Source organism: Ictalurus punctatus, chromosome 25, assembly GCF_001660625.3.
Source record: "Ictalurus punctatus breed USDA103 chromosome 25, Coco_2.0, whole genome shotgun sequence".
NCBI classification, from domain to species: Eukaryota; Metazoa; Chordata; class Actinopteri; order Siluriformes; family Ictaluridae; genus Ictalurus; species Ictalurus punctatus.
In genome coordinates, this window is record NC_030440.2 from 5,538,916 (window position 1) to 5,552,418 (window position 13,503).

The following is a 13,503-nucleotide window of genomic DNA, read 5'->3' on the forward strand; positions in this document are numbered from 1 at the left end:
TCTGGATACTACTAGGTTATTTTGTTATACCAGAAAAGGTAACCTACTAAATATTATTAAATAGTAGCTAAAATGACTGGTCAGTTACGGATACAACAATTCAAACCACATAGTACCATAGTAAAAATACTGAAAATACTACGCCACACCACTACTGTATAATTGGACGCTATAGCTCAGGGGTTCCCAAACTTTTCCAGGGCAAGACCCCCCAAATGGCATTAACATTTGACCGAGGCCCCCCTTTTGCAAGATGCAAAATACAGATTTCAGAATATATCCCCTTTTTTTATTTATTAATAATTACATCTTACATCTTTACATTACATTACATTAGGAATTGATTGTGTGTGTGTGTGTGTGTGGTTGTCTGAGAGTGAGAATTTATTTTTCACACCAAATTGTTGAGGCCCCCCGGGCGCCCCCTGGGGGTCCGCGGCCCCCACTTTTTATAAATCACAGCTCTAGCCTATAGGCTACTGTAGTGTGTTGTTTGGGGCGTGGCTTTAACGACCGATGGGCGTGTCCGACTCACACAGCCACACCTGCTGTCCATGATGCCGTGGTTACGGCTTGTCAGTGTCTTGCACGTTAGTTCCGTGACCGTGACTTAGCAAAAGCGAGGCAGCCAAATCCCTTCAGTCGCTATAGGCTAGGACTCGCGTGTTGTCGTGACGAGCCGTGATTTGCAGTCAATCCCGGCGTGCGTCGCGCGCGCCCGTCCGTCTCAGGTGCTCTGCTTTCCGTGCGCTCGCGCTGCGTAGCAACAGCCCGGATGTAGGCTGCCGTCTTCGCATCAGGACCGGACCGGAGAGCGCGAATATGGCGCTGGCGAAAACGTAACGGTGCATCCTTCCCGGACAAGCAGGACCACAGCTCAGCAACAAGAAACACAAGAAATGTGAGGAGGCTGTCGGAAGAGTGCAGGTAAGCGCGGTCTTATTGTAGTCTCTGCCTAGCGACAGGCCGTCTCGTGACGCGGGGTTTAGTGCGGAAATGGCACTGTAACCCAGAAACGCTCCACTCACAGCGAGCTTCATCTGGAAAACTGCAGACGTGACAGAAATGAACACATGCTCCTGACATCATGACCTCGGGTTTGTGTCCTTAATCACCGGAGAGGGTGAAAACATCTGTATGTTCCGTGCGGGCTGCTGTTACAGGCGCGCGAGCTGAGCAGATCAATTAAGAGAAAGAGATAATCGCCTCCAAGGCCGGTGCTGGCTGAATGTCGAGGATGTCACAGCCGTTATAGTTGGTATATTTGCATGGATTCTGCTCTGATTGGATGTTGCTGCAGGTGTTCAAGCCTGTCCCGAGTGCTTGTTGTTAAACCTGTCTGATTGCAAAGCGTTGAGAAGAGAAATGGAGTGTCATCATGGCTGGCTGACAGGCAATTTCAGCCAAGGAAGAAGCCTTGCATTAGAAGTAAACATTGATTTCTTGCATGTACTTAGGCAGGTGATTGACACATGCATGGTCCTTTGTAGCTATGGGCTACAGTTTTATTGTGCAAGTGCGATAAGGCGAACGAGTAGCAATGATCAAGAACATATCAACAATCCATCATTGAGAATGTTACTAATAACTTACTATTATTCTTACTGTATGACATTACCTGAGAAACTGTGCTTGGAAGTGTTTTCGCTTCACAAATGCGCAGTGTCCTAGTGTCGTGTAGCAGAACACTGTGGAAGGACTTGATTAAATAAATAGATCTCAGGAGCAGCAGTTCTGTCTCCAATTTGGATGTTAAAGTCACTTCTGGAAAATACGTACTGCAATAGGATCAAAACTACAGCGAACTGAAAGGATGGGAAGTGATTTTTTTTTAAATGATGTAAATCCATGTTCATGCATTTAAAAATATGTGCATATGTAAACCTATTTATAAACACTCGCAAAAAAAGAATCTATTTGGTAAACCTACAGTGCATAGTGTGTGTGTGTGTGTGTGTGTGTGTGTGTGTGTTTTAATTAAAAATGAATAGACATTATTATTGAGTAAACAGAGAAAAATACTGACAACAGTAAATCACAGTCTGAGCTGTTTCAAGGCTATTGGGTTTGAAGTGGTTGGAAATTTGTATCTATACATCATGCGCCAGCTCAGAAACAATGAAAGTCATTATGAAAGTCAAACTCAACACGCCTGAGCGAAAGAAGTCTGACTACACTGTGACAGGCAAGAGCCAGCAACCAATCAGGAGAGAGAGAGAGAGAGAGAGAGAGAGAGAGAGAGAGAGAGAGAGAGAGCTGATATTATACTGACAGTGTTTTAGCTTTTTTTTAACTTGTACTATTATTAGTATATTATTCTGCTAATGTTGCAAATGAAATTTCAAAGTCTTACATCCTATTTAATGGACAAAGCTGCAGAACCCCAAATCAAACACAGGATCAAACATCCAAAGTTTGATTCTGAAAATTCTCATATTTAGAACATAGTTTTAGGATTACAGTTACCGTTTGAATTCACGTGATTTCTGAGTGATAGAAGCTCCCACAGCATGGGGAAATTGTAGGGTGCTGTGGACGTCCTGTGGGCAGATGTATTCTCTGCTCCATAACCTACCATGAAACCAACTACACCAAGTAGAGGCGAGCTAAGATGTGTTCAGGCAAACCACACACGCTAACATTTAAACACGCGATCACGACTTTTAAACAGACTCAGAAAGGACGGCTACCTATGAAACTAAATTCAACACTATACATGTTGTAAATACAATTTCCCCACAGATGCTTCCAAGCAATGCTGTGCTGCCTGCATTGTGACCAGGTACCATTATCTTCCCAGAAGAGCAATGACTGACTTAGATGATCATTATAATTTGATAAACTGAATATTCTGTTTGTGTAACTGGTGTCATTTATTATGTTAATGTCATCATGCTGTTTATCTTGCTATGTAATAAGTGCACAACAATATATAGTGGTAACCTGAAACATTAGCTATGTAAAGGGTACTGGAGTTTTCTTTTCTTAATTCTAAAGACAAACTGCCATAACTAGTTCTGAATGGATAACTACAATATGGCAACAACTCAGACGTTAGTTCCATACCTCTCGTTGCCAAGCTAGCACACCTCAGCATTATGCTGAGCCTTATATTTGTAAAATCACTTAGTTGTGTTTAGCCCAAATGTAGCGTAAAGGAACGAAATGCTGGGCAACTTTCCTCACTTTCACTCGCATTTATAACAGTCTGTCACAGCGTGAGGGTTCACAACGAACTCGGCGGGAGGATATGCAAGCGAATGTAACGTTAATGGTCAAAAACTGGAACTGACGTTAGCCTAGCCTACTTCGTGGGTGTGCAAATATCAAAAGTCAATTGACGTTCTTAAGAACAAACCAAGCCATGGTATGATGCCTTCTATATTAAGCTAAGGTCACCTACTGTTTAGGTATCTAGTTACTTACTGTCTGAAAAAAAGCTTGTATGTTCTGCTGCACTTTTCTACGCTTGTCTGCTGTTTCCATTTCTTACAGACTGAGCTGCTAAAATATATCAACGAACTGGCATTGAGTATGGGCGCAACCAAGTGTACAATGGGGGGGGGGGGGGGGGGGGGGGGACGACGATACCTATTTTCTTTAACAAACGGAAATATATTAAAAAGGAATAGACATAAATAAATAGAATAGATGAAGAAAAGACAGATCCGTTGGCAGGGTTCATTAAAGGGGGACATATAGAAAATATTTTGTACTGTATATTTCGGGGGAAGATTGGTATTTCCTCAATATTGGGACACCCCCCCCCAAGAATGCGTGGTTACGCCCATGCTCATTTCTACACTTATGCCGCAGAGACTTTAAATCGGCCAGATTCTGAAAGTTTGATCAGGGTGACCTTTAAGCCACCAAACACATATTAATGAGAGGGGGAACCCACGAGGAGGTTGGAAGAGTTAGATAGAGGAAGAAGCAAGTACACAGAGGCAGTATGAGCTGTGGTGCTGCATCAGTACAATGATTAATGCATTAGAATAACAGTAGGGACAGATAGGCATGGGTGGTCAGTGATTTGGTTCAGTCCACTGACTGTGGCGTGTTTATTTTATGATTAAAATAGCGAGCTCACTGAATGATGTGAATAATAGGCGTGGTGGTGGTGGTGGTGGAGATCTGTAAATGTCAAGAGACCATAGTATGAAGAAGCGTTATTTGCAGAGGAGTATTCTGTTGCGGTGTAAGGATAAATTTCTTACAAAGACACTATTTAAATACAACTTGTCGAGTGTCTAATTCAATTCAGAAATTTGTAGTGCATTTCTATATTAAATATATATGAAAAGGACTTTGTCTCGGGGTCTAGACTTACATTCCTAACGGGAAGTTAGTAGGGATGAATCAATATTTTGGAATATTAATTGTTGGCAGAAATAAAATTGATTGTGCTAAATGTTCTCCAAGTTAACAATAAATGAGAAAGGATTTAAAAAAAATGTTGCATCTGTCTTCTTAAAAAAAATAAATACATTGTAAACTTTGTTGGGTAATAGGCCTGGGCAATGTAGAAAAATCTTAACACAATATATCGTTTCTATATAATTTGTTATTCATAATCAATATATGTATTTCTTAACCCTCAAAACTCCTATTTTTTATTTCAGTAAATATTTTTTGTTGTATCACCCAGGACAAACTCAACAATTATTCATATTAATTTTAAAGGAGCAGATGTGAGTGTTACAGTATCCTGGTAAATTTGAATAATGGTTTTGCCTGAAATCCCAGAGTTTCAAGGTGACTTGTGAAATAAATTTCTTTGATCTCACACTCACAACAGATTGCTTATTGGAGCTCTCTCAATACTGAAACCTGCTTCAAACAATGCTTTTGATGGCAATGACATGCCAAGTAATACGACAGGGATTTGAAAGCACAATAGTCTCACGTTTTAGTGATACGTTTTAGTGACAACTGTGCATGGCCTTGGACATCGGTATTGTTTGTTTACTATATTATTATATTTGGCTCCACGTTCTCCATTTTGACTTTGTCTTTCCAGACTGCTCAAATCCCAAAGCCACGTGCTTCCATTATGAGTATCTGCCATATCACTATCACATTCATCATGTTACTGTACTTTTGAGAATGTAGGCCACTGTAATAGTGGGTGTGAGGCATGGTGTGAATTGAAACACACCCATGCAAATGCTTTACTATTTACTGAGTGTTTCTGAGATTTTAGTGTAGCGTAAGTTCAAACAAAAATCTATCTACACACTCTTAATATCATATAGAGCATGAAGTTAATCTAAATCCTAATATAGTGGGTGGGATGGTGGAGCATCTGGGTTCCTTACTAGCATGTGGATTGGTGACTCTGAGCCCCTAGGTGTCCCCTGGGTAGGCTCCAGATTATGACAAAAATATCACATCACAATTTTCAAGGACACTTCTATAACACACGATATGTATCATGCTGTATACAGTACAACGAAATTTAGTGTGGCAACTCTCAGAAAGCAACAAAGGTCATTTAAACATTACACTTAAAACGAAAGAGTTTAAAAATAGGTAATTAAGAACAAGTAGAAAGAAGTACACTAAAAGTGTATGACACTATTGCACATGAGCATATTGTACTTGATTATTGATATGTATATATTGCACATAGGTATAAAACCATTGGAGGTATATTGCACATTGATAATAAGAGACAGAGTCTACTGGACTGTACTGTAGTGTATTTATGTTTTTACAGCAGCAGGGGTTATAAGACTGATTTAAAGAAGTCCTCAGTCGTTAACAGCGAGTACTGTACCTCCCCAGTCCCCAATGGTAGCTACAGCTCTGGGGAAGAAGCTGCACTTTGGTCTGTTTGTGTGGGACTTGAAGAACCTGTACCTCTTTCCAGATGGCAAAGGGACAAACATTCTGTGTCCTGGGTTGGTGGGTGGAGACTTTGATGATGTTGCTAGCCTTTGTGTGTTGTCAGCTAGCATAAACAATACCCAGGTTCGGGAGCTCAGAGCCTATAATCCACTGTGCCGTGTTAACTATCTGAAACAAGTCTTTGCTTTTTCCCCCAGTGCAGCAAACATACTACACTATAATACCGTAGGTGAGTATGCTATCTATGATGCTGCGTTAGAAGTTCCCTAAAAGCTGTTTAGGTGGTCTGGCCTGCTTAGGTTTCCTCAAGAAGATTAGCCTTTGTTGTACTTTGTTCACCAGGTGGGAGGTGTTGACGAACCATGTGAGATCTTTTGTTATGTAGACTCCAGGGAACCTGATGTCATTAACCCTCTCCACCTCCTCTCCGTTTATATGCATAGGGGGATGGGTGGACTTCCTGGATCTCCTGAAATCTACAACGATCCCTTTGGTTTTTGTGGTGTTCAGGACTAAATTATTGTCCATACATCACTGAACTAGATGTTGAACCTCCTCCCTGTGGGCTGTTTCCTCGTTTCCTGATATGAGTCCTACTATGGTGGTGTCATCACTTTACCGTATCACTTTACTATACCGTGTCAACACTTTCCTGTATAGTTGGAAGAATGAGTTGGGGTGTGGTCATAATTGAAGAGGGTGAATAGGGCTGAGTACTGTAGTGTTGCATTTTTAAAAATGGTGATAAATGATAATAAATTTGATTAGTACTAATTAATAAATATAATAATACAGATAATAACACATTTTAAATCATTCTTCAGTTTAATTTAATGAATAATTATTTATAAAAAGAAATAAAAATATTTAAACATTTTCAGCTTTTAAGTCCAAAGGCTTTTACATCACATCAGTTGATTCCAGTCAGTTTGGAATTATTAAAACACCATTTTAAACAATTCTATAAAAATATTGTGACATAATTTATTAAGATATCCAGATAATACTGTCCTATCGCCCAGCCCCACTCCAGATCCTGACCAGGATCAAGCAGTTACAGAAGATGAACGAATGAATGAATAAAACCTAATATACTGTACGCATTCCACAGTCACAGATTCTCAGAAATTTCCCTTTTGAATTTAAATCACAATACCAGCATATATCAGCATTTTTATTTAATGTTACATTTTCAACAGGAAAGCAACAGATGTAGCTTAATAAAAGGGATCAGTCACTTTTTATCTCTGCATACTGATGCCGAGAACAAGACCTACTCAAACTCAAAAGGCAGCCAATTAGTTTTAACAGCTAACTGCCTGACAAAACATTTTGAATGTGCAAGGAGACCATTCACATTGTTGCGCAATCGCTTCGGATTGAAATGTAATGGTAGCCATGGTAATCATCCTAAGAATCAGTGAATTTTATAGTAACATACTGTACATATTCCCACTCTGAGGCTACAGATGTTCCAACAATGGATAATATTTAAAGTGCCCCTGAAATCTAAATTAGTGTTTTAGAGCATTTTTTTGTACTTGTCCTTTAGTATTATGGGCACCAGTACAATAGTATATCTAAAAAACAAACGATATTCTCGTTTGAATTCTTATAGGTCATCACTTCTAGGAAAATTATGATTTTTTTGATGATGCATATTTATACGAATGGTCCAATGAAATGCTTTCTAGAAATCTATATGTCCGAGCTCCGTGGCCGGACTTCCTCTACGGTAGCGGCTCTTTTTATTCAACATCAGCAGCAGCAGTTTAAACTGCTAGCATCAAAAGCAGTCGGAAAAATCTTGCATTACACTTTTCGCTCGTCTCCACATTTAGCTAGTTTGCTAAGTTCCTGTTAAGTATGTTTCGATTCAGCATGGGGGGTGTTGAACGCTATTGGCTGTTCCACATGCCATCACTCTGACTTCCTGTTGCAAAATGAAATACGTCAGCATACGGAAACAAATCACGACTATGAAGCCGTTCGTGGAACGTTATCAGTAAAATATTATAGAGAAATACAGAGTACCTTACTATTAAAATACCTGTAAAATTACAGCCATTTTCTACAGTAGGGAGAACGTCCAGATCGTTTTACTATTTGCTGTAATGCAATGCCTACATTTTCCTTTCCAAATGAGAAAAGTATCCTAGAAAAAGTGTGACCTATGAAGAATAGTGCTACAGACTACACGTTTACAACAGATTGCATATTAGGGTCAGGGCATCCGTAATTTTGAAGCCTGGTTCAAACATTGCTTTAGAAGGTTGTGCACATATTGCTAACATTCCCACTCAAAGGACAGATTTAGATCTTAGAGACCTAGATACCCAGATCCCAGTTCTCATCTCTCCTCATATGCCTCTGGGTCTGGTACCTCAAACACACTATAAACAAAAGCTTAAATTTGATAAGGTGTCTCGTTCTGAAGCTCCTTGACTGAAATACACTGTTAAGAAAAATTAGGTTTGCTCACAATAACCGAATCAGTGTTTGGCAAGGATATTCATCCGGGAGAAACGTCTTGCACCACTTGGTCTTCCAAATCGTGTTTGGTCCTTCTGCCCTATTTCATTACATTTTCCTGCTCGTCTTTATCCAATAAACGCTCTGGAAGCGATGAATCAGCCATAGCGTCATGACCATGCCGCTCATCATGCTTTGGGAATCTTTCTCCAGGAGCTATGTGCGGAATGGAGTGTGTAGGACGCTCTCAATCACACCAACAGATTTGTCGTGATGACTAATTCACTGCCATAGGGGAGAGATTAAACCTGGTGGTCATGAACACTACTCCGTTGTTCCTTATCAGATGCTGTCCTGCTCAGGCGCTGTCTTTCTCATTCATCATTAGTTGTAATTGTGTTTTGTAATTTATGTCATCATTGTCCAAAAATATTAAGGGTAGCAAGGTGTACTAATGAGGATAATACTGTAAGACGGACATCTGTAAGAATTAACAGCAGCACTGGGGCTAATTTCTTTCTAGCCCAGACTGTAGATTCACAGTCGTTTCGGGTGATTATAAAGTGTGAACCACCCCCTCGATTTGATCTTCGCTGACACGTCTGTAACATACAATCAATCATCAGTGATTGACAAGACTCACATGAAGTACAGTTATGGGTGTAATGAATGTGAACGAGGTGGATTATTTACTCCATCGTCATGTCTTCCCCAATGCCTTTGGAGACTTAGACTAAGCAAAATGACAGATGACAGAACTATTGTATAGAAGGTTATTGATTTTTTTTTTGGTTTGAATGAATGGCCGCAACTTTTGTTCGGTATTAGGCGGAAACCTAGTCACGCATTGCAATCTTGAAAGACCTAAAATAAATAAAAAAAATCAAATTAGAAATGACTATCTACCTTTTAGTGTGTTTAATAGTTACGTGTAATCATTCTTATTATGTCATCGGTCTTTTAGCCATATAATGCATTACTCAACTTTAATAGTTTCTCTGTTGTGATATTGATAGATGTTAGATTTCATCATGACCAGCCATCATTGGATATATGGTTATATAACAACATTTTTTTTTTAAATAAATAAAAATAGAGACTACTCATTAAAGACGAGGCAAAGACGGAAAGCTCATATTGACGTAAATAAAGGCTAAAAGCAAATCCTGTGATTACAGAGTGAACTTTATATACCAATTATGTACCAGTTGTACTGTTATCATAGCCAGTCCTGTCGCAATTATTTAAGCTGATCATGATTACTTGAGCTAATTGTGATTAACCTTTAAATACATGTGCTCAGTCAAGCAGAATGCATCAGCAAACATGCGGTGAATCAATCGAATCAACATTTCAAGGCCTTTGATCATATGCAGGAGAGAAGGCAGCAGTAATATATATATATATATATATAATATAAGTGTTCATCTACTCGTTATAGTCACATGCCCACATACTGGACATCCATTGAAAATGTGACGTATGCCACGTTTGTAAGTAAAAAATGTTCCAAACATTTCTTCAAAATCGTGCCAAATGAATATTGTTTATAATGTGCAAAGACAAGTATAGAGATTTCCAATTTTTTTTTAAACTTTACATGTTGTGGAAGTTGGAACAAAGAAGAGACATAAGAGACTGGCAGGGAGAAATATCACTAATAATATCATGTCATGTTTCGCCTCCTCCTCTTCCCAGCTACGCTCGAAGGGAAAGCGCTGAGCCTGTTTCACTCGGAAATATGTCACAATGCAGTAGAAACATGCATTATGATTTCTGTTTCATGCTGTTTTTAAGTTGACACTGACCAAACAACCTCCCTCAGGCGCCTGTAATGCTGAGCACATTGTTGAGCTATTTATACAAGTCATTGGCCCATCCCCATTCTGCTCTGAGGTGGTCTTATTAACGCTTGGGTAGATGTCTCCGATATAAAAACACTGGCCTAATTCTGTAACGTTCTTCATGCTTCACCATCATCTAGATTAGTTCGTCTGATGGGTGATGTGTTAGAGCAGAAAGCACAGACGTGCGTGGAGGAGTGTTATCATCATCACTGCACTGTGCTCCAAACATAACGCGACTAGCATAGTGGTAGCATTGTATTTGTGCTTTTGCTACTGTGTTGTCAGTCAGGCCTGGATTAATGCAAGTTTGTAAACTAGGTGTTTATGATGGAGAAAGCAGGCATGAAAGAGCATGAATTGACTCTGAAAAGCATTCACATAGATCTACAATCCAGCCTCAGCCTACTGTACTGCTGGAGGCTTTGTAAGGCAGCATGAGCAAGATACAGGAGACTAGAGTGAAATGGCTTACTAGCTGACCATTGAATACATTCACACCTGAATAGTGCTGTTAAAATCTTTAATTGAATTAGTCAGAAGGTGTTGATTCATTTTCTATAATTTTCTATAACAGCAGATCAGAGGTTTATAGTATAAATCACAGGTTTATAGTAATGAACTTGTTCTAATGTTTTCATTTCTGTAGCACTTTACATGGACTTGTATGCCAGATGCTCCACATCGTTTATGGCTAATAATAAACAGATTAAAAAGCGTGTTGTTATTTAACAAAGGTAACATATAATTGTTATTTAATGTATATAAGGAATGTCAAGATTCAGCACTCCTGAGGTAAAGCTGTTATTTTAAGTTTTCCTCCATGGGAAAGTCTTCTGGACAGAGGATGCTTGTGTTTTGTGGTTTCAATGTAACTTTAAAAGGGAGAGAGTGAGTGAGTGAGAGTGAGAGAGAGTGAGAGAGAGTGAGAGAGAGAGTGAGAGAGAGAGTGAGAGAGAGTGAGAGAGAGTGAGAATGTGAGAGAGAGTGAGAATGTGAGAGAGAGTGAGAGAGAGTGAGAGTGAGTGAGAATGAGAGAGTGAGAGTGAGAGAGAGTGAGAATGTGAGAGAGAGTGAGAGAGAGTGAGAGAGAGTGAGAATGTGAGAGAGAGTGAGAGTGAGTGAGAATGAGAGAGTGAGAGTGAGTGAGAGAGAGCGAGAGACTGAGTGAGTGAGAGAGAGTGAGAGTGTGATTGATAGAGAGAGAGCGAGATAGTGAGAGTGAGTGAGAGAGAGTGGAGACTGAGAAAGTGAGAGAGACTGTGAGAGTGAGTGAGAGAGTGGAGACAGGGAGTGTGAGAGTGAGTGAGAGAGAGTGGAGACTGAGAGAGTGGAGACTGAGAGAGTGGAGACTGAGAGAGTGGAGACTGAGAGAGTGGAGACTGAGAGAGTGAGAGAGACTGTGAGAGTGGAGACAGAGAGTGAGTGAGACACTGAGAGAGCGAGAGAGAGAGCGAGAGAGAGAGCGAGAGAGAGCGAGAGAGAGAGCGAGCGAGAGAGAGAGAGCGAGAGAGAGAGAGCGAGAGAGAGAGAGCGAGAGAGAGAGAGAGCGAGCGAGAGAGAGAGAGAGAGAGAGAGTGAGAGAGAGAGAGAGCGAGAGAGAGAGAGCGAGCGAGAGAGAGAGAGAGAGAAAGAGAGAGAGCGACCTAGAGCGAGAGCAAGAGAGAGCGAGAGAGAGAGAGAGAAAGAGAGAGAGCGACCTAGAGCGAGAGCAAGAGAGAGTGAGAGAGAGAGAGAGAGAGAGAGAGAGAGAGAGAGGAGACAGAGAGTGAGAGAGACTGTGAGAGTGAGAGAGACTGTGAGAGTGAGAGAGACTGTGAGAGTGAGAGAGAGAGCGAGAGAGAGCGAGAGAGAACCGATACAGTGGTAAATGATGCTCTTTAGGGGAGGTAACAGTAACTCTGCTTAAACAGCATGCCTGTCATGTTTTATTCCTTTTGAAAAACACATAACAGTTAAGGCTAAATTTAACGACTGCACAGTTTTATGCACTTGCTGTGTAACGTTCTGTATCAAGCTCAGACCTGATAAGGAGAAATATTCAGATCCGGGTCATGTGATTCAGAACCAGAACAGCAAGTATCAGCTTCTGCTGTCACAATTTGTCAGTGAGAAGCAAGTTGAAAAGCAGATTTAGATTCCATTGTGTTCTTCGCTTCATTCTACTGGTCTTATTTTTTTGTTTAGATGTACATGAGCTCACTAATAAAAGCAGTTATGCTTTGAGCATTTGAAAGAGAGGAGAGCAGATGAATTACCTACATACTATACAGATGAAATAATGCCCATGAAAGCTTCTTGTCATACCCAGATAATATTTTGCAGCTCTATGTCAGGTCTAGTTATAAACTGTGATTCTTCATTAGTATGTGTTAGTATGTTCTGTAGATAATAATAGAGAATCTGACATCGTAATTGTTTCCGCCCTGTCTGGTGTGGATTTAACAGAGCTATTTGTAGATTTATGATCATTTATGTAGAGTACATTTTCAAACTCAAGGTTGCTTTACAATATCATTCAAACAGCAGACCATAGCTGTGTCTGAATATCCCTACTACTCTACTACACAGTAGGTGAAAAGCAGTACGCGAAAGGAGCATGTCCGAATTCTCAGTGTCCATAAAACAGTAGGCGAGAGATATCCGGATGACCTACTGCTTCTGCAGTATAGAACCACTGGATACTGCGCTATCCCATAAGTCAACAGGACCGGCACGGAAGAAGTGTCAGAATCCATGCCGTGTAGTACGTCCCTCCTGCTCTCCCCTGCCTACACCCCCCTCAGACGCAGTGTCACGACCACTATAAAGACTGTTACCACCTGGCCTGATGATGCATTCTGCAAACTACAGGACTGCTTCGAACAGACAGACTGGGATTTGTTTGAACATCAAGAGCTAGAAACATTAACAGGAACGGTACTGGACTACATCAAGTTCTGTATCGGAAATGTGACTGTGGAAAAAAACATCCGGGTTTTCCAAAACCAGAAACCATGGATGACCAAACAGGTCCGCACACTACTCAAAGCCCGCGACGCTGCCTTCAGGTCTGGTAATAGAGCTCTGTACAGAGCTGCCCGTGCCAACCTGAAAGGCGGTATTAAGGAAGCTAAGGCGGCCTATAAGAGGAGCATAGAGTCCCACCTGTCCAGCAAAAATAAACGGGAGGTGTGGCAGGGTATACAGAACATCACGAACTACAGAGGCCGTGAGGCGACAACAGGAGTCCTGAGTGCGATTCTGGCAGAAGAGCTAAATTGCTTCTTCGCTCGCTTTGAAACATCACAACAACAGCACTCATCTGCTCCAGCCCCACCTCCACCCTCATCTGGCC

At 40.7% G+C, this 13,503-nt stretch overlaps 1 protein-coding gene across 1 annotated transcript in view; it reads left to right on the plus strand.

Annotated features, from left to right (window-relative positions):
• Positions 1–534: 534 nt before the first annotated feature.
• The window catches only part of pak5 (p21 protein (Cdc42/Rac)-activated kinase 5), a 67,966-nt gene continuing 54,997 nt past the window's right edge, over positions 535–13,503 (plus strand). The window contains exon 1 of the mRNA XM_017455385.3: positions 535–927. The gene's annotated coding sequence lies outside the window, so the exon portion shown is untranslated. The remainder of the gene's footprint in view (positions 928–13,503) is intronic.